General features: G+C 43.4%; 1 pseudogene; it reads left to right on the top strand.

The window, feature by feature from the left end:
- Nucleotides 1–6892: 6892 nt before the first annotated feature.
- Nucleotides 6893–7032, top strand: LOC117720252 (small nucleolar RNA SNORA17; annotated as a pseudogene).
- Nucleotides 7033–7353: the final 321 nt, after the last annotated feature.

Raw genomic sequence — 7353 nt, 5'->3', positions numbered from 1 at the left:
CATTAAACTTTCAAGCTCTTGTTTTATGGTCATTTGTCCAAAGTGTTAATTTGGTAACTGAGGTGTTTACTGATCTATGTATTATTAGATAGTGTAGGCTATTACAAATGGGGTTGTGGGGAAAGAAGGACTTAGAGAATGCAGGATCCCACACTGGGGGCATTGTATCCTTGCTGAAGAAGCTCTCTTTTTTTTCGAGACAGGGTTTCTCTGTGTAGCCCTTGGCTGTCCTGGAACTCACTCTGTAGACCAGGCTGGCCTCGAACTCAGAATTCCACCTGCCTCTGCCTCCCAAGTGCTGGGATTAAAGATGCTCTCATTTTCGTATACCAAAAATTATACAGCCTCAAAGATGCCAGAATACAGTCATCTCTCTGGATGGGTATAAGTTGATGTTATTTTTCCTGAGTAGCTTCATATTTGGTCAAAGACATCTAAATACATGGAAGATGAAATATGTATTTTTATAAAGTTTGTTACTGCAGTCATGCTGACACCAGAGTTAAAAAAAGGTAGTCAGAAACAGAAAACACCAGAGCCACAGACAAAGTCCTCCTAGATTGCTGAGGATTCTATGCCAGAGGTCAGAACAGTCAGTCAGGAATGTTCTAGTTTATCAAAAATTTGACATTTGGGTTTTTGATCCAAAGAACAAAGGAAATGTCGCCCTCATAAATCCTTTCCAGCCTTCTCTTACATCAAACCAGCAACTGCTTGCTTGCTTTTCAAACCATGAACTTGATGTGAAGTGACATTTTCCGAGAAGTGGTTCAATATGGTCACATTTTATAAGTAAATAGGCAATGTAAAAAAATATGTATTTTTAACTGAGAGAGCTGGCCTTTGTGTAAAAAAAAAGAACACCACTAACATATATTGAATGATATGATGGTTTTAAGAATTATTGTTCAGGCCAGGCTGTGGTGGCACACACCTTTAATCCCAGCATTCGAGACGCAGAGACAGGCAGATCTCTCTGAGTTAGAGGCCAACCTGGTCTACAGACAGAGTCCCAGAATAGCCAATGCTACAGTGTGAGACACTGTCTCAGAAAAACAAATAAACAAAAACACAACAACAAAAAGAATTACTGTTCAGGAGTTGGCTGTGGTGGCACATGCCTGTAATCCGTGGACTTGGGAGTAGAAGCAGGAGGACAGGCAGATCAGGAGTTCAAGGCCATCCTCAGCCACATAGTAAGTTAAAGACTACCTTGAAATACATAAAAAGTTCCTGTTTAAGAAAACTTTGATTATTCACCTTCATATTTTTATCTTTGTGCATCTCTAGGGTTAAAGTTCATAATGACATCAGGAGGACCCTATGACTGTAATGATGGTCCCTTCTGTGGGGCAGTGCTGAGGGTAAAACATACCATCTCAGCCTCACATGTGACCAGCTGTTCTTCCAGCAAAGTTCCAACCCAAGATTTAGAGGGGGAAACAAAGATTCCCCCATAGTATGTACACTGCACTTACCAGTTGATTGTCATTGTCTGCTCCTGGTTGAAAGGTATCAGTAAGTTGAAGCACAAGAGATTTAGAGGAATGAGACTTTTAAAAGCAGAATTTCTATATGTTACGACCTAAGGCTTGGCCATGACACAAAAGGAATTCTGTCCCCTGGGCCATGCTAGCTTTCCACAGCTCATACTGGTGTGTGGGCAGGAGAGGTGACACTATGCTTCTCTAAACGGAAGGTCTGGGAAGAAAGCCAAGGAGAGAGTACTGTCTCTTCCTTGTGTCTGATCTCCCTGGTGCAGCTTTCTTGTTTGGTTTTAAAGTATATCTAGAAATGATTTGAATGTCTCTATTTTCTTCCTAAATAAAGCCAGATGTATCTAGGCTAGAACTCATATTGTAACTATTAGAATAGAAATAAAACAGCAACTGTCACAGGATGTACACACACACACACACACACACACACAACTATACGTGGTAAGCTATGTACCTTTCTTGTTACCTTTAAGGTATTCTGCACTTGAGACATTTGTATTCATCCATTTTGAGTATGTAACTGCCTGCCACGCCCCTAAGATAGATTCAGAATATTTCTACCTACCACAAACAAAAATGTATCATGTTGTATTTGTGTTGAGGGCACTCACCCCCTCAGGATAAGCAAGACACTCTGAGTATTGTTTTTCCACCTGTACCTATAGGTAAAACTTAAACTGTACCTATAGATATATCTATAGATACCTGTTCCATTATCATTATGAGATGTCTCCTAAGTATAATATTTATTTATGAAGAGTATTTCTCTTGTGACCAAAGATTATATCTGTGGGATGTCTTTCTATGATGGTTTGAACAGGAATGCGCCCCCCATAGACTCATGTTTTTGAATGCCTGGCCCAGAGGTAGTGGCACTATTAGAAGGTGTAGCCTTGTTGGAGGAAATAAACAAGCAGACTTGAAGGTCTCATATGTTTAATATACTCCCAGTGTAACAAATTCAATCTCCTTCTGCCTGTGGGTCAATGGATCACAATATAGAACTCTTAGCTCCTCCCACACTATGTACGCCTACATGCAGCCATGTCTCCTGCCATGACAATAACATGGACTAACCCTTTGAAACTATAAGCCAGCCCCAATTAAATGCTTTTCTTTATAAGAGTTGTTGTGGTTTATGTCTCTTCACAGCAATAAAGCCCTGACTAAGACACTTTCCTTTGTATTTTCCCTTTGTATTATTCACCATTAGATGAATAATTTCCTAACAGTTATATTTGTTAAGCAACTATTTGATTCCAGGAACAAGAGTCCTTTTTTATTTACTATTGACATCACTCCTTGGTCTAAATGTGATGGCCACATTTGGAAGATGAATATCCAAGGCTCAGAAGGGTTTTGTGTTGAGATCACAGTTCTTAGAGATGACAGAGCTGAATCTCAAACCTAAATATGGCTGCCTCTAAAGTCTACACCCATAGGCTCTTCAGTAAACAGAGATGCCAAGAACAGACTTACAGTCTCAAGGCTGAGCAGGTTCTTGAGCAGCTGACAACAGGAAATACACCCTTTGCTTCTCACCTGTGTCTCTGTAACTGATCACCTACTTTTATTGGTGTTTTAAGCTAACTTTGATCTCTTTGCTTCTAACCTCAATTGCTACTTGTTGTTTGTCAGTAGTTCTGATTTATCCTAAATCATGGCTTCTCATCGGGGTTCAGTCAACCCTTCCATGGTTGGGTTGGTTAATATGAACCCCTGACATGTAAGAAGAGCTAATGAATTTTCACGGCTAAGGCATGGGATTGTGTCTATGTGCAATACATAGATAAATACACTTTGCAACTTTTAAAAGGAAAGGAAACTAACTCAAAGGTAACCCTCTCTCTAGCCTCAGGCAAGTCTACAAGGAAATTCTTTGCTTCTATCAAAGACCTCCTTGAAGAAGCTTTGCCTCTCTCAGGGGATGCAGCCCTACCAGATACAAACTGACTTCCTTAATCTTCATGGTTGGGCATGATATTTTTCCCAGGCAGGCCTCTCTTGCCACCTACTGGCAAAAAGTGGGAGCACGACTCCGGGATTAGGACACAGGAAAAGAGTAAGTATTGAAGCAAGGCTGCTGCTAAATGGTAAAGTCCAAGGTCCAGATGGACCACACACTGCAGAAAGGCTGAGAGCGGGCAGAGGACCAAGCTCTTGTGCCTAGGCCACCATCAGCAACTATGTCTCCTTAAAGACACATAGACAAGGTAGTAAGTAGCCTTTGCACCTGAGACTGACAGAAGAGCTTCAACTATAGGAAGAATACTCTCTGGAACCCTAACGTGCAACATGGTGGCTGTGGTTGGTGACACTGTATGGGTCTACTCAAAAACATGTCCACAACACGGGTAGATTAATTAATTCTCTTATTGCTGTGATAAGCAATTCAAGGGAGACAGGCTTAGTTTGGCTTGCGGTTAGAGGGTATAGTTCATCACAGCAGAAAAGTTACAACAGGGGGAGCCTGGAGCATTGGTCACATCGCATCAGCAGTTAGGAAGCAAAGGGTGATGAACACTGGTGCATAGCTACCTCTCTCTCCTTTGTGCAGTCTGGACCCCTAGACCTTGGAACAGCACCACTCACACTGAGAGCAAGCTATCCTCAAGCAACTGAATTTAGATAACAACTCATGGGCATGCCCAGAGGTTTATCTGCTAGGAGACTCTAGATTCTATAAATTTGACAGTCAAGGCTAAGCATCACAGTGGCTATGTCAATTATCCAGTCCTGGTGATTTTTCTTTCAAACTATATCTATCAAGGCACCACATTGTGCACTTCACTCAATATTTTTTTCTTAATCACAACAGTAAAGCTGAAAAAAAACCATAAGCCTGGGATTGGAGCTGGAGAGATGGCTCAGGAGAGTTAAAAGCACCAGTTGCTGTTCCAGAGGACCCATGTTCTGTTAACAGCACTTCCACGGAGGCTCACAACTCCACTTCTATGACATCTGATGCCTTCTTCTAGTCCCCACGGACACCCAGCACTCACATAGTGCACAGATATATATGCAGGTGAAACACCCATACACATAAACAAAAAATTTTTAATGAGCCTCATGTGGTACAGTGTGTAAATCTAACCTTCAGGAGACTGAGGCAGGAGGATCACAAGTTTGAGGCCGAAGGAAGGGAACGAAATGTTAGGAGAGAAGAAACAGGGTGGGGGGAGAAAGTGATAAAAACCTGAAACGAGTTACAGGAAAGGAAAGGGGAGGGGAGGGGAGGGGAGGGGAGGGGAGGGGAGGGGAGGGGAGGGGAGAGGAGAGGAGAGGAGAGGAGAGGAGAGGAGAGGAGAGGAGAGGAGAGGAGAGGAGAGGAGAGGAGAGGAGAGGAACTTCACAGGAAAAAAATATCAAAGAAACCACAAAAATGTTACCTTCCCAAAGAAACTTCCTAAAGACACCAAGGAAGAATCTCACCACCGATGCAAGAAGGACTGAGGCTGCATCCCAGCAGTCAAGCACTTTTGTCACATGAAGAAAAGCCTGGTATTAATTCCCAGCACTTGGGGAAAAACTCTTAATTAAAATTAAGAATCTACAGTGTCACCACTGTAACTGTGGACAAGGGCCACAGCACCACAGCTTACCACTCCTTCCCAGCAACCCAAACCCTGTGAGACCAACTGAATGAATGCCAACAGCACGCTGATGCAGGCACTAAACTGTACTGACATTCAAACTGGAAGCTTTTCTTAAAAATAATGATGGCCTAATTGACAGGCATGCAGATATACTTTCAGTGTTATACTGCCCCAGTGAGGGTTTCTGTTGCTGCAGTAAAATATCATGTACACAAAAGCAAGCTGAGGAGGAAAGGGTTTATTCAGCTTATGCTTCCACATCACAGTTCATCACCAAAGAGAGGCAGGACAGGAACTCAAGTAAGGCTGGAACCTGGAGGCAGGAGCTGATGTAGAGACCATGGGGGGAATATTGCTTGTTAGCTTGTTCCTCTGTGTCTTTCTCAGCCTACATTCTTATAGAACCCAGGACCACCAGCCCATGGATGGCATCACCCACAATGGGCTATGCCCTTCCCCCACCAATCATTAACTAAGAAAATGCCCTACAGGCTTGTCTGCAGCCTGGTCTTATAGAGCCATTTTCTTAACTGAGGCTCCTTCCTCTCAGACAACTTTAGCTTCTGTCAAGTTGACATAAAACTATCAAGCATAATCGATCCCTTGTCAACTTGGCACACAAACACATCACATTTAGCCACAACCTTTCCTTTCCCACTTATTCCCAAGATCTCACATTAAAAACATAAATAACCTTTTAAAATCCCACAGTCTTATAGATTAAAACTTTTTCTAATACCCAATTTCTTTAAAAAATCCAAAATCTTTTTTTTTTTTTTTTAGAGTTCAAAGTCTTTCAGGTATGGGCTCCTATAAAAATCAAAAAATAAGCTAAATAACTTTCTTCCAAAGGGAAGAAGCAGGATACAGTCACAATCTAAACAAAGTGTCATCAAACTCCTACGGTGTAAATAACTCAGTGTCCAATTATCTGAGATTCACTCACGATCTTCTAGGCTCCTCCAAGGGCCTTGGGTCACTTCTCCAGCTCCACCCTCTGCAGCACACAGCTTGTTTTCTAGGCTCCGGCTGGCTCTGCTCCACTGCTGCTGTTCCTGGGGGTCATCATGTGGTACTGGCATCTCCAAAACACTGGGGTCTCTGCTGCAACTGGCCTGCACTTTCTCCACAGCCTCTTTTCATGGGGCCAAGTCTCGATTTCTCTGCATGATCCCTTCAATGCAGAGCCGCCAACTGCTACTGAGGCTGCACCTTCACCAATGGCCTCTCACAGTGCTAAGACACAGATGTTCTCCATGACCTTCAAAACCAGTAACACCTGGGTGACTCTTAAACTACCAAGTTTAGCTGTTGATGTGAGGGACAACTTTGGCCACCTCTGGAACACAGCTTCTGCGAACTGACCCTCAGAAAACACTTCCCAGGAGATTTCACTTCAGTGGTATGGGTCTCTTCTTAATCATCACTAATCTCTTAGCTCCAGCTCACCAGCAACAATTGTTCCAGTAACACAAAGGTTCCACATCAATAATGCTGGTGGTCTCTTGTTAATCACATCTGACTCTTCAGCCCAAGCTAACCAGACTCAAGACTCTGGGATATCAACCATACAAGAAGTCCCAAAGAGGCAGCAGATATAAGCAAACAAGAAGGTTCAATAGCAAACCCTTTACTTGTCCCCAGAACATTAGCAGCCAGGCTTACACAGAACTGTGAGTTCAAACAGCCTAGTAGCCAATCTCACAATCAGTGCTGATATAACTGATTGTAGGGTAAGCATAGAGAGCAGAGGATGCCTGGAGGGAAAGCTGGGCTGTATCCTGAAGTTTTATTACAGAAGTCTGTAGATAAGTTGCAGAAGTGGCTGCTGTATCACATATGGGTCAGTAGGTGGCAGAGTGGAGAGAGGCTATGTCTAAGTAGACTCAGTGTTCTGACCTGAGAACATCTATCTGAATGATTCGTAGCCTTACATTTCCTGAAAAGAGCAAGCCTGAGACTACCACCAGTCAGGCACCAAGCAGGCCCAGACAGGCTCCCAGGGCAGGGAATGAGCCAGAAGACACTAGAAGAACCCCTCCTGGAACTTTGGCCCAGGCAGTAGAGAGACCAAGACAACCACCCAGGCATGGGGCTACTCATGCAGGCTTGTCAAGGAGCTAGCCTTAGATGACCATTTGACTAGCACCATGGAGTCTGGACAGTGAGCTAGCCTAAGATGACTACCAGTCGGGTGCCTGGCAGGCCCAGTGGGGTAGACCGTGCCTAAGGTGACTCCTGCATGGTGCCATCATGCA

Source organism: Arvicanthis niloticus, chromosome 14 (genome assembly GCF_011762505.2).
Source record: "Arvicanthis niloticus isolate mArvNil1 chromosome 14, mArvNil1.pat.X, whole genome shotgun sequence".
Taxonomy (NCBI): Eukaryota; Metazoa; Chordata; class Mammalia; order Rodentia; family Muridae; genus Arvicanthis; species Arvicanthis niloticus.
Note: the sequence above shows the minus strand (reverse complement) of the source record. Positions and strands in the feature narration are given on the sequence as shown.